The sequence below is a fragment of the Leguminivora glycinivorella genome, chromosome 23 (genome assembly GCF_023078275.1).
Source record: "Leguminivora glycinivorella isolate SPB_JAAS2020 chromosome 23, LegGlyc_1.1, whole genome shotgun sequence".
Classification (NCBI taxonomy): Eukaryota; Metazoa; Arthropoda; class Insecta; order Lepidoptera; family Tortricidae; genus Leguminivora; species Leguminivora glycinivorella.
Window position 1 is genome coordinate 4,594,798 of NC_062993.1, and position 13,837 is coordinate 4,608,634.

General features: G+C 34.5%; 1 protein-coding gene and 1 non-coding gene across 6 annotated transcripts in view; both read left to right on the top strand.

Moving 5' to 3' along the window:
* LOC125238454 (mushroom body large-type Kenyon cell-specific protein 1) overlaps nucleotides 1-13,837 on the top strand; it is a 327,977-nt gene that overhangs the window by 149,240 nt on the left and 164,900 nt on the right. The gene's annotated exons all lie outside the window — the stretch shown is intronic.
* On the top strand, nucleotides 3,426-3,497 carry Trnap-cgg. Its single transcript has one exon. It is a non-coding gene; the product is annotated as a tRNA-Pro (tRNA).

Below are 13,837 nucleotides of genomic sequence, written 5' to 3' on the forward strand. Positions count from 1 at the left end.
AAGGCTTGTGTTGTGGGTACTCAGACAACGGTGTATATAATATATAAATACTTATATACATAGAAAACATCCATGACTCAGGAACAAATATCTGTGCTCATCACACAAATAAATGCCCTTACCGGGATTCGAACCCGGGACCGCGGCGCAGCAGGCAGGGCATAATATCTTTACAAGACTAATATTATTTCAACACCTAACACCAATTATTGAATAACCCCCTTATTCATAAACGTTCACTAAAGTTATTAGCCGATAAAGTTCGTTTGTCCCTTTCCGACGTATTGGTGTGATAGAAAGGGACAAACGAACTTTATCGGCTTGATAACTTTAGTGAACGTTTATGATTAATAGGGTAAGAGTTTATAATTTCATATAACAAACAATATTTTTACTGCTTTTCTATAAATGACGCTGTGAGGGTGAAAAATAGGTTACTAGACTCATGTCGAATTTGAAACAATAAATGATTGTCTTTTGTAGAATTGGACATAAAAAAAAACAAAATTTATAGAGTTTGGGTATTAAAAGTGTATTATGACGTATTTTCGATTAAAAATGTGTGTAATTTTTGATTTATTTTGGCCACCGAAAACGCTGTCCCCATGTACTCTTATTAATTGGTAATTCGTAGGTGGGTAACAATAAAATTGGTGCCATGACCAGGATGAATTCAATTATTTAGTGTAGGTAATTTGATAGTTGCTCCCTTTATCTTACCGGTGTTACTTCGTACAGTGCAAAATAGCCCTTTGATATTCATTTATTTCATATTTTAAGAGTATTTATGTGATTATTGTCTGTTTAATATTATTATCTCTTCTCTACACTGTTAATATTGCCCTTTATATGTATAGTAGATTATTTTTGGTTCTACCTGATCCTAGGTTACCCGAAAGCGTCTCAGCATGTGCTAAAAAAATTGTATTATTCAAGTAACTAGACATATTTTGTATTAGTTTTTGCCTGCGGCTTCGCTCGCGTTAGAAAGAGACAAAAAGTAACCTATGTCACTCTCCATCCCTTCAACTATCTCCACCTAAAAAATCACGTCAGTTCGTCACTCCGTTTTGTCGTGAAAAACGGACAAATAAACAGACACACACTTTCCCATTTATAATATAAAGTATGAAGTATGCAAGTAAATATACATATTTTGCCTTTATTCAGGAATAGAAACTGCAGTCTCCGTTTGACCTAGGACAAACAACTGAACTGCAGATACTATATTCTCTGTTATCAATTCACTTCTAATTGCGTACGGTCAATGTTATACCGCCATTAAAACGACTATCTGACACGATAGGCAAAGTCCATGTATTCTATCATATGATATTAGTCCGACCAAGCTAAGTCTGCACGATATCGTGGTGTGTGAATCTTATGATACTCTGCTTTATCCATTAAACATATACGTCAATGCTGTAACTTTGCCCATTGCCTGAGTCTAAAATGGAAGTTCTAATCAAAATAGGTGTCTAAATCAAAGCGTTGGGAGAGGAGACAGTGACCACCATTATAAGTAGCTTATTATAAACGGCTTTTCGGCAACAAATTACTACTTTTGAGCCAGTCAATGTTAGACAGGGTAGGCAACGTTGCACCATTTGTCGTACTTAAAATTGCAAACTGGACTTAATCACGTTTTACTATGTTTTAACACTAACCTCCGACGTGTCAAGAACGGCACTGTCCCCGTGGTCTTGGAGCAGACAGTCATATGCGATGAAGTCATAATGAAGTATGATAAGCTCTTAGAATTCAAATTATAAATGTCTATTCTAGAACATAGTTCCTGTGGCCGAAATCGGTCAGGTCAGCATCATTATTATGATTCTAGTTAGACTAAGCTAACATGTGTACCTAGATATCTTGAAATCAGGGTTGATGGTATTTATGGAAATGAGTAACCTAGAAAATTAAAGAGTTACCTTTGAAATTACGACACTAAAATCGCCGTCAATAGAATTTGTGAACAATGTAAACAAACCTTGTAGTCAAAATGTCTTTAATTTCCATTCTAATTCATCAGATACTGGCTAAATCCATGTCTTGTTTAATCAATTCATATCACATTATGATCCTCAACCTTTAAAATAATAAAATTGTGCTAAAATATTGATTCTATTGACAGCGATTTTACATCACTTTTTTGTGTTAAAATCGAAGCAAAGTTCATCTTCGACGGAATCTATAATTTTGCTGACTTCAGTGCCAGAAGATAAAAGATTTATAAAGCTCAAATAATGATTAGACTTATACACAGATTGACTGAAGCCCACGGTAAGCTCAAGAAGGCTTGTGTTGTGGGTACTCAGACAACGATATATATAATATATTATAAATACTTATATACATAGAAAACATCCATGACTCTGGAACAAATATCTGTGCTCATCACACAAATAAATGCCCTTACCCTTACCGGGATTCGAACTATCGACTACGCCAAACCGGTCGTCAAACATTTTCAAAATCTACCGTACCTACGTCAAATATGAACACTCAATTTTGAATCATTCTTGGAGACATTTCAGCGAAACTGACACCACTGACTCACAAATATGACGTTTAACTTTTTTTTAACTCCCCCAATTGGACAAAGAGTCAATTTATGCCAAAAACATCTGCCGGCCGCACAATGACCGTGGCCTCCAGACGAAATTAAGAAAATAAAAACTGACTTGTACTTTCTGTACATGGCCTCATTTTTGAGTGTTTTGTGTTTGCTTTTTTGTTCTGCGCTTTGTCTTCCGCGTGGAGAGGAGAGTTGAAGTGTTGTATTTATACCTATAGTAAAGTTATGTAGTGTGACTTGTATGTTCTTTTTAGTGGATCAGTTTTTTTACCCCCGACGCAGAAACGACGGGGTGTTATAAGTTTGACGTGTCTGTCTATCTGTGTGTGTGTCTGTCTGTCTGTTTGTATTTCTGTCTGTGTGTGTGTCTGTCTGTAGCATCGTAGCTCCCGAACGGATGAACCGATTCAGATTTAGTTTTTTTTTTGGTCTGAAAGCTGAGTTAGTCGGGAGTGTTCTTAGCCATGTTTTATGAAAATCGGTGCACTATGTCGAATTCGGGGGTTTTTTCAAAATTTTAATTCGTTATTCTGTTCTAAATTTCATTTTCATCTAACTGGTGTCTAACACCAGTGGGCTATGTCACCACAGTGACATTGACACATACACTGACAGTTTTAATCGTCGTCGAGACATGCGCGTGAGTCTGGTGACATATTTGGCATAACCACTTCCTGTGTGTATTGTCGCCCAATAAAAATTATTGCAGTTCCAATTACCCCAAATAAAGTCCAAGTCAATCCAAAGATAAATCTTTTGTTATGCTTGTTACTTTTATTTCTAGTATAAACTAAACTGATACTCCTTATAAATTGAAATAGATATCATACACGAAAGAAAAAACAGCGGGCGGGTGGTCTAGTGGTAAGGACGTTAGCCGCGGAAGCTGAAGACTCGGGTTCGATTCCCGGCTCAGCCACCAGTGGGCCTTGTCGTTTATAATTTATATTATAGTAGTGTGACTACTTAAAAAAAAAAGAACAAATCAAAAAATATTCAATAAAATAATTTGATTTGTTCCCTAGTTGATACTCCTTACTTAAAAAGGGGTATTCACACTTGGTAACTCATTATATTGTATTCTTGTGTTGTGTTATTATTGGTGTTGTGTGTGTTTTTATTTCATTGGTAACTCATTTTTAAACTAAATAAACAAATTTGATTGTATAATTTATTAATATAAAAAGCTATGATTTGAGTAAGTTACAGTATAAGATTTAAGTATGTCTTGGAGATATTATACATCTCTAATGATTAAAAAAGTAAGTTTTAATGGACGAGACGCATGCGTGAGTCTGGCGAGACATTTGGCATAACCGCTTCCTGTGTACTCGTATTGTCGGCCAATGAAGAGCTTATTACAGTTTCAATTACCCCAAATAAAGTCCAAGCGAATTCGGCGTGTTAAAAAAAATGAATAAGTGTCATTTATAACAAACTAGCTTTCGAACTACGAAACTAAATTCGAAAATCCTCCATACAAACTTCCATTCCCTATTTTAGGGAAGTGGGGAGTTAGGAAGAGACAAAAAGTAGCCTATTTCACTATCCATGCCTTCAACTATCTCCACTTAAAAATATCACGTCAATTTGTCGCTCCGTTTTGCCGTGAAAGACGAAAAAACAGACACACACACTTTCCCATTTGTAATATTAGTGTGGATCTTCTTTTAATTATCGTGGTATAAAAACGTAAAATATACAACACATTTATATAATCATATGTATGTACGTTTTAGGTATGCGATATTAAAAAAAACGCCAAAGAAAATGAAATATTGAAAAAATATCGTTAGCAACCCTACCCCATCGAGGACATGTACTCGATGCGCTACCCATTACGATCATGTAGCTTTAGTAATGTCATACGTGAAAATTAATCATTAAAAAAAACACTTGGCCAAAAATATGCAGAGCAGCTGTGCAAATAAAGAATTATATAGAGTAAAACAAAAGTTGTTTAGTTAAAATTAACATGTACTCGTAGTTATGTCATTTTTTTTTATGGGATAAGAGGCAAACGAGCAGACAGGTCGCCTGATGGTAAGCGATCACCGCCGCCCATGGACACCCGAAACACCAGAGGTGTTGGAGGTGCGTTGCCGGCCTTTAAGATGGGTGTACGCTCTTTTCTTGAAGATTTGAAGATTATGTTTATAATTATTGCTAATACGAGTACTCTCTTTGAAACCAAAAAGTTATTGTCAAGTCTATAAGTATATCAGTATCTAATAATTTGTTTTAATTAAGTGAAAGGAATATAGGAAATGAACTCCAAACTAGACCAAAACTTGAAATAATCTAATCATCTAATAATCTTTTCGTTTTTCTTTCCTTCACTTTTTGTAATGTAATGTAATTTTTTATGTAGTCGTCATCCCTACTTCTATAATAACCATACAAATGCACTTACGCCGTTACAGATCGCCCCCGAATGACGGTCGTAGGACACAGCTGCCGGCTAGCTCGTACCGTACGTTTGACCTAAGCCACCCTAGCACCTATTATTATTACCCTGGTTGCTAGGCAACCCTGTACTATTGTTCTACGGAGCAATTTAGTTGAAATTTACTGTTATGTTCGGATGGTTGTTCAATGGACAGTATTCCAAAAAAATATAAAAATATAAATACATTTTTTTGTGTATGTTGGGAAATGTTGCCAATTTGCTATATTATATTCGCTGGAATTAATTATTAGCTTTTTAATTCAATGAAAGTATTATCAGTAAGTAACGGACTCGATTTTTGAAATGTCACAAAAGTACAATTTGAGAGTGACTCAGGAGAAATGTATCAGTTTACAAAAAGTGTCCCCACATTTAAACAATATCTATAGATCTTGTCTATTGGCTGACGCTAAAGAAGACCTACTTATAATTAAAAAAAGTTAATTTACTCTGTTACACAGTGGGCTGTGTTAAAAATACATGAAGCCAGTATTATCAAATAGAACTGATATATTTTTATTGTATGACGCACATAATTTTAGTGACAGACTCAAAATTACGATATCGTGACATAATAAGTTTTTAAACACGGCAAAAACGTCATCCGAATTCGTCATCCATATATTACGTCACAGTGTAAGGGGGGGGGGGGGTCATACTAAATGTGACAATCCCTGTTAAAGGGATACAAAAAAGCGTGACATAGGGGGGAGGGGTCCAAAAACCTGAAATTTGGTGTGAAGTAATATGTGGATGATCCCAAATGCTATTTTTAAATATTTTTACATTTATACTAGGTATCTATAAAGGTCTGATAATAAAATTAGTATGATATTTTTTTTTTCTAATTATTATCTCAGCAGTTCTCGAAAAGTTGGTACAAAAATTAAGGGAGAAGTTAAATTTGTTTTTTTTTTATTCCTTTTTTGTTACCAAGATTTATATCATGAATTGAGATTTTAGTAAGTTTTATTTGGTCATTAAGGTTCTCTAGTAAGTACTTTTGAACTTCCTCTTTTACGCACTTGTATCGAAATGTACTATTATACCATGCACAAAATAAAACAATGCACAAAATAAAACATCAGATTCTTATAATTATAAGAAAACCATATGTGGACAGTAGTTATTTTTAAACCAATTTCTATCTAATATGTCGGATAGAAGGATATAAAGTAAAGAAATTGACCGTGACGTCATAATATATATGGCGCGTTGCTCAACACGATAAGCACATTATTTAAATTATTTTTGCTAGTTCTTAAAAAGAAGCTGATTTCACTAGACTATTCTGTAGGCGATTCATATCAAGCATATAGCGAACTATAAGCAAGTCGCACTCACCACAGAACTTAATTTAGATAGAAGAAACAAATTCATATATTTGTATAGGGGCCGAGCGTGTCAAATTTTGTACTGAAGTTGATTCTTGCCTGTAATTTTAAATATGTCTCAGGCTCTTGATTGTTCATAATTTTTGTGTTGTTGCAATTGAATATCACGTAACGAGGCATTTTTTATGTTTTGATTGACTTCAACTTACAAAAATTGACGCCCGAAAGCTGCAAGCTGCGAGTAAAGACGGACAACTCAGTGGATTTCACTGAGTTCATTTGACACGCTAAGTAGATACGTTTGCTTGATCTATGGTATATATGACATCTGTGGCACTCACACACACAAGCCGCACGCACACATAGGGCGCCGATTAAAAACCGCAACAAATAATTTCAAGTAGCTAAACTAAACTCAAAATGGCGGACGGATCAGGTTATCTATCGTCGAGTGGGCCGGGTCTTCGACGACCGCACTGATTATGGTGACCATGAAAATTATAAAGCTAGACTAATCTTGCTTCTATTTTTGTGGGACTGCTGAGAAAATATGGCCGTCGTCTCCCGTCAATTGATTAATTATGAAATTTAATGAATCGAAGTAAAATAAAAAAAAATAACTATACAAAAATTACATAGGTATGCCATTTGAAGAGTGACACAACAATTTCCAGTGTCGATCTAACTTATTAATACAATTAAACGTAATTTTAGAACAAAACGGGACTTAATCAAGTAAACATTTACATTTATACTTACATACGTTTTTTATACATAGCAAACCTATGTAGTTGTATATACTTATTGCAATTTGTACATGAATGTCATAATACATACCAGGCTTACATTTATATTAAGTCCCGTTTTGTTCTAAAATTATGAGTGCAAATCGCTTTAGTTTAAATCAATATACAATTAAACATGTACATGCAAATTTTTAGACCAATTTGCTATAATTTACCTATCCTTCACCTTTGGCAGGCAAATTCTAGTTTATTTCCACCAACTATGCGATATCTTAATTTTCTTTTTGCTTTTTGTAATTCTTAAGTGGATGCACATACCCTGACGATTGTTTCTGCATTTCTACATTGAAAATGTATTGTACTATTTCTGATTTAGGTCACATTAAAATCAAAAATATATTTTGAAATTATCCTAAAATCTCGTCAATTAAAGCAAATTGTAATGTAAGTAATCACCTTTTGAAATCTCTGTAATTGTACTGTATATTTCAATGTTAGTAGGCGTAGACCCGTCTAAATAAATTCTACCAAGTAAAAAGTCATGTGGTCCATCCGTCTCCCGGCAAAAGGAGCACCAAGCAAAAACGGGCCGGGGCCTAATACCGCGCTCCGCCGCTGGACAGATATTTCTGCTTGTAATATCTAACTCAAGTTTAGGTACTATGAAAAGTATTAAAGCAATAAAAATATTTTACTAAAATTTTTACTCAAAAAGAAGCTTACTTAAAAATCGATCCTATACGTATTTATTCATTTGACTATAATTTTGATTTTACAAGCTCTTTTGACATTTTCCAAGTCTTGTGCAGTCTTCCAAAAAGAATAAACTAACAGCTTCAGTTATTGCAGGATCATGTAGATTTAATTGCTAGAAAACCCTATTATTTGTATAAGTGACTACCACAATACATATTTGGACACCTTTTAGCTCAGTGTCATATTATTTTAAAATATCATTAAAAGCGTTAGTAAAAACAATGGAAAGGTTTTATACGTTTTTTAACGTTTTTTACTTACGAAAGCTTCGACAAAACTATATAAAAAAAACTCGGATCTCAAACTATCACCGCACCAAACTTTACCCAAATCAGTTCAGCAGTTAAATCAAAAACACAAAATTACTTTCACATTAACATTATTAGTCAAGATACTTAAAATAGCCGCTCACATGCGCCATTACAAAGTTGTACCACGTTGTACTGACTCAGTCATTTGTTGCCACCATTTTGTTTTTATTTTTTTGTAAGCTGCCAGCATCGTAATTACACCATCGTGTAAAACTGGCTTGAAGACACGTAGAGTCGTAGAGCGATAGAGTTGAATGAAACCTATACGTTTTACATTTGCCTTTTTTAAATATTGCCGTTGGATCTTCAAATTTGGATAATCAATGACATTCTTTAAAAAAACGCATAAAAATAATTGAGGACTACTCAAAACCGGGAGGAATGGATTAAGCGGGGTGAAGGCCTTTGCCCAGCGCAGCGGTCGGAGTGGGGCATTACAGCTCTCAATAATATTAAAAAAAATGAAAAAAATAAAAGAGTTGACTACTGCGAAAAATATGTTAAGTATAATTTATTTTTCTGTTATTTTCATATCTGTATGATGTGCTTTTAAAGAACTGCTGTTAGGAAATATTGTTTTTTTACATAATAAACAATCTCAGTCAACTTTATGCTTATGTTTTAAAATGCCATTTTATACAATTCTTATGTACCTATATTTGTATTATCGGTTGTTGTAGAAAACAATGAAGTTTCCAAATTTTGCTAAAATACAAGCAGAAATGTAGGTTTTTCTATAACACATTATTATCAATATATTATGATAATTTGACATTAATAAAATTGCACGCGTTATTTTGTTTTAGAATGAAAAATATTGACTCAATTTTCAGCTGTGTTAATATTTGAGCCTAAATAGAACGTCAGAGAAAATTTATGTTGAATACAATTTTATTGTTAGCACTGCTATTGATTATGACCTTGAAAAAAGAAAAACAAATCGTTTTAAAAGATTCATTTGAATCCGATTCATGACATATGTCTCTTGGGTAACTTTTAAATTCACTAAACGAATTCACTTAACAAAATTTAAGTCCGTACTCGTAAATATCAAGAATAAAAAAAAATCTCTAAAATGTATTTTTGTGTCTCCTGGCTCACCGGGAAAAATAATAACAAAAAGTGGTCAATCCATCCTCTTTCGCAAGACTATCCTGTAATAAGCCAACTCTGTTTAAAACTCACATAAATCATGAACATCACAATTAATCAAAGAAAGACTTATGTCCATGCAAATTGTTAATAAACTTGAGACTTGTAGCTACTGTCCATCAAAACAGCATTATTGGAAGCGCAAGGGCATATTCAATATTTTTATAACCAGTCTAAGATGACCTACAAGTGACCTATTATATGTAAGGGAAGACCTGTGGATATTTTGGTTTATTATTTTAGAAACGCTCTTGCTAGCTGAGCGATTGCAATAAATCGTGGACGAGTTTCGACGTCACTCATACTTTATACGCATTTTATTAGTGTGCGTACATACCGATAACTTTCAAACCGTTGTATCTCACTGAATTATGCAATCAAAAAATGATCTTACAGTTAAGATTTAAAGTTTAAATTCGATCGAACGATGAATTTTAAAATGACTGTGCGAAAATTATTGCTCGCTCGCCTAACTTTGAAAAACTCGTAACTGAAATTTTACGCGCGTCGTTTCGAACTTGCTGCGTATGCTATAGAGTTTGAATTTGGAATCATATTTTTTTAAATGAGGTTGCCAGTATTTTCATAGAGTGGTTTGTATGTGGGTAAAAACAAAATGAATGCGGTGAATGACCGCAAGTCGCAACTCGGGCGCGGTTGGGGCAGGCCCGTCAGGTTTGACAGGTCTGTTTTTGCCTTTTTAGAGTTCAATGGCGAATTTTGAACGTACAGGTGCCTTTAAAGGAACCGGAGGCAGAAGGTTTACATAGAGGACATAATATATGTATAAAGTCAAGGGTAAGGACCTTATGTTTTCCAGTAGTGGATATTTGTGATCGTTTTGGCAATTAATATTTTAGTTTGGAAGAATATGTGATATTTTAATGCCTAGAAAAAACATTTTTTTTTTTTAATAATTATTGATAAGTTTATTTTAGCAAATGCCTATTCATCAGGTTACATAAAAAATATAGGCCTATTTCTAGATAAGAGAATTTACACGTAAAATAATATCATAAAGTCATAGTAGCAATTTTCATAAATAATACTAGTAATTTGGTGTGGTATTGACACCAGTTATCGTCCCAGACGGTCTGATTCGCGTTTATCGGCAATAAATAGCGTTTTGTCGAGCGCGATGTGGAGTTATTGCTCTTGCTTAAATGGGATACCATAATATTAGGTCAACCACCTGTACTTTTTTTTAATACTACGTCGGTGGCAAACAAGCATACGGTCCGCCTGATGGGAACCGGTCACCGTCAAATATGGACGCCTGCAACTCAAGGAGTATCACGTGCGCGTTGCCAACCCATTAGAAATGTTTACACTCCTTTTTGCAGTGCACACAGCAATAAAGAGTGTATAAGTTCCAAACTTGAGTTGCCGACGACTCAAAGGACAATAGACGGAACAAATTAGTTCCGTAGGTCCTTCCGTCACCAGCACACCGCACCCTCGTTGAGCTCTGGCAGCCTTACTCACCGGCAGGAACACGACACTGTAACATTGTATTTTAAATAAATACTTTAAAAAGTGTGGGGTAGTTACAAACATTAAATTTGTCAATCAAATACAAATACAAAAGTCACTGAACAACCTTTTTATTTGAGCGATGGTTTTAAGATGTCTCAATAACTTAACCTCAATATATAAGTTTTACATTGTATATAATTAAGTTTTTTATTGTAAATTATAAATATATTTTGACCTTCTTATTCGGTCGTGTAATATTTTCATTTACCCTAAAGTGGCTTAAGGTGCCTATTGAGGGTAGATGTTTATATTTATTTAAATACCAAAAAATACAGACTGTATATGGAAACATTACGTGTATTTTATTACGCGTTTTATTACATTTAAAAAGTAAAAGTATATACTTACTATAATAAAAGAATTGATAGTTACATAATTTTTTGCAAATTTTTATTCCGTTAGCCAAGAGACAAACCTACAAGAGCTAAAAACTGCTCTAAAAGTAAAAAAAAAAAATACTCACGATTTAAACGATAATTATCAGGAACGTCGTTTCTTACCCGTAACTATTAAAAAAAAAATTAACCCGTCAAAAAAATGCAAATATCATAATATACTATTATGTGTGTAGGTTTATTTATGTATGTTTATTTATTAATGCATTTGTGTATGTTTATTTTATAATAGTATCGACTTATATTTAATCATTACAATCATACTGGCTTTGTCTACAAAACTATCTCTGTTTTATACTGATTTAAACTTTCACGGTTATTACACATAATTATTTTTAAAATCAGGACTTAATCGCGTATGCTCTCCGAGACCACGGGGACAACGCTGTCCCTGAAACGTTGGAGGTCAGTTTAATATGTAGTCATATGCGATTAAGTCCCGATTTTAAAAATAATTATCTCTGTTTTGCCCAGTGGTTGACTGGTAGAGAATGCCTCAAGGCGTTAAGTCCGCCATTTGTACTTTTTATTGTTAATTTGTGAAATAAAGTTAAAATAAATAAATAATAGATAAATATGGTGACATTGGTGACCCAGGAGACATTTTTTTTTATAAACAGTGACAGATTTGTTTGTGAAGTTGATACACCAAATCTTCCGCTCTGAGTCAAGCCGATACAACAAATTCATCATCTGAAAATCAGGAAGTATTTTTAAACAAACATATTTTGTTAAGGAATTCCGTAGTCGTTGTTTTCGTGAGTCAGTGTGTTTGGTTCGGTTTTAGACACTTTTGTTTACGATTACGATTTCGATAAACAAATTTATTACGTGTGATGAGTGTGGTAATGACAAAAACTGATGAATAATTCGTACAGTCAGATAAGGGGCCTGTTTCACCTCAGTGACATTTGTCGCCCGACAGTGACAGTTCGCCGTTCATTGCCTGTTCGACAAGGAAATACTGACGCTGAGTAACAATATTATTTATCGACCCAGAAATAGACACATAATTTTCAAATGTCAAGTGTCAATGTCACTGTGGTGTAAATATCCTACTGTTTTACTATTTACCTCATTCTTTGCTCCCAGGCGAACGATATCCCATGACCCTATTTGAGTTTCTTTAAATTAGCTGAGGCATATATGAATATAAATAAGGCGGGTGTCCCAACTTACCCCAATCAGGTGTAGGGGTACCCAACCCGTATCTTTCTTTTAAGTGATTCCCATCCTTAAGAAATTTCTTGGAACACCCTATGGGAAACATTTCAGTGGTCGCCCAACGTGGTGGCTGACATTTCATGATATGACTTTTCTGGCATTTTTTAGAAATTACTTTTTTTATACTAGCTTAGTACACTGGTCTGGTCTAGCAAGTGGTGACCTCGCCTGCTAAGCCGCGGTCCTGGGTTCGAATCCCGGTACGTGCGTTTTCACATTATCCGCACGATATCGGATGTAGGACCGTTACAGGCGCCATCTTGGATTTTTTCCATTGAAATCCTTCCGACATCCGATATCGGATCGGAAAATATTTCTGTGATGAGCATAGATATTTCTTCCGAGGTCTTGGATGTATTCTATGTATATACGTATTTGTATGATTATACTATGTCGTTGTCTGGGTCCCAAGCCCACCCACAACACAAGCCATTTGAGCTTACTGTAGGACAGTCAATCTGTGTAAGAATGACCAATAAAATTTAAACTGAAACTTATTCCTGAAACATGTCTTAACCATTAGATGAGCTCTCCTTCTAATCAAGTTACTATCCATACATATAGTTATACCGCGGCTCCGTCTGGACATTGACGTACAAAAATAGGGGGCGATGACCCCAGATCGAACGTTGATACTTATAAGTTTTCCTTGCGAAATTTGAGACAAAGGAAAGTGAAGTTTTTGTATTGAAAGTGAGGGTTTTGAGTATTTTTGTGTATTTCTGTTACCCATCTACTAAAAACCACTTAAAACCAGTTATACATAAATGTAGTTCTTTTGTTATTTCTGATTGACATGTTTAGAAATTATCAGTAAGCATACATTTTTATTAAGCACGTATTTTTAAACTATAGATACCTACCTAGTTTGTATTGTTTCTATTCTATGGGTATTCTACAATGAAGAAGGGAATAACCTAACCACAAAATTAAAAAATTGAAAAAAACCCCGACATAGTGGACCGATTTTCATGAAACATGGCTAAGAACACTCCCGATTAATTCACCTTTCAACCAAAAAAATCGAAATCAAAATCGGTTCATCCGTTCGAAAGCTACGTTGCCGCAGATAGACAGATAGACAGACAGACACGTCAAACTTATAACACCCCGTTTTGGGAGGGGGTTAAAAACTGATTTGGTCCAAATCTTGAAAAGATTGTCAAAACCTGAAAAACAAAATTTAAGGGGGAGCTATGATTAATATTCATCAATTTGTGTAAAATATTTTCCATAATAAATAGTTACGTACAACCATGCCTGTAGCTATCCCCTAAAGGGGTAGGCAGAGCATATGATAGGTACTATTCAAGTTTCAGTGCCACTCTTGGCATTGACTGGTTGCCAGCCTCTCGC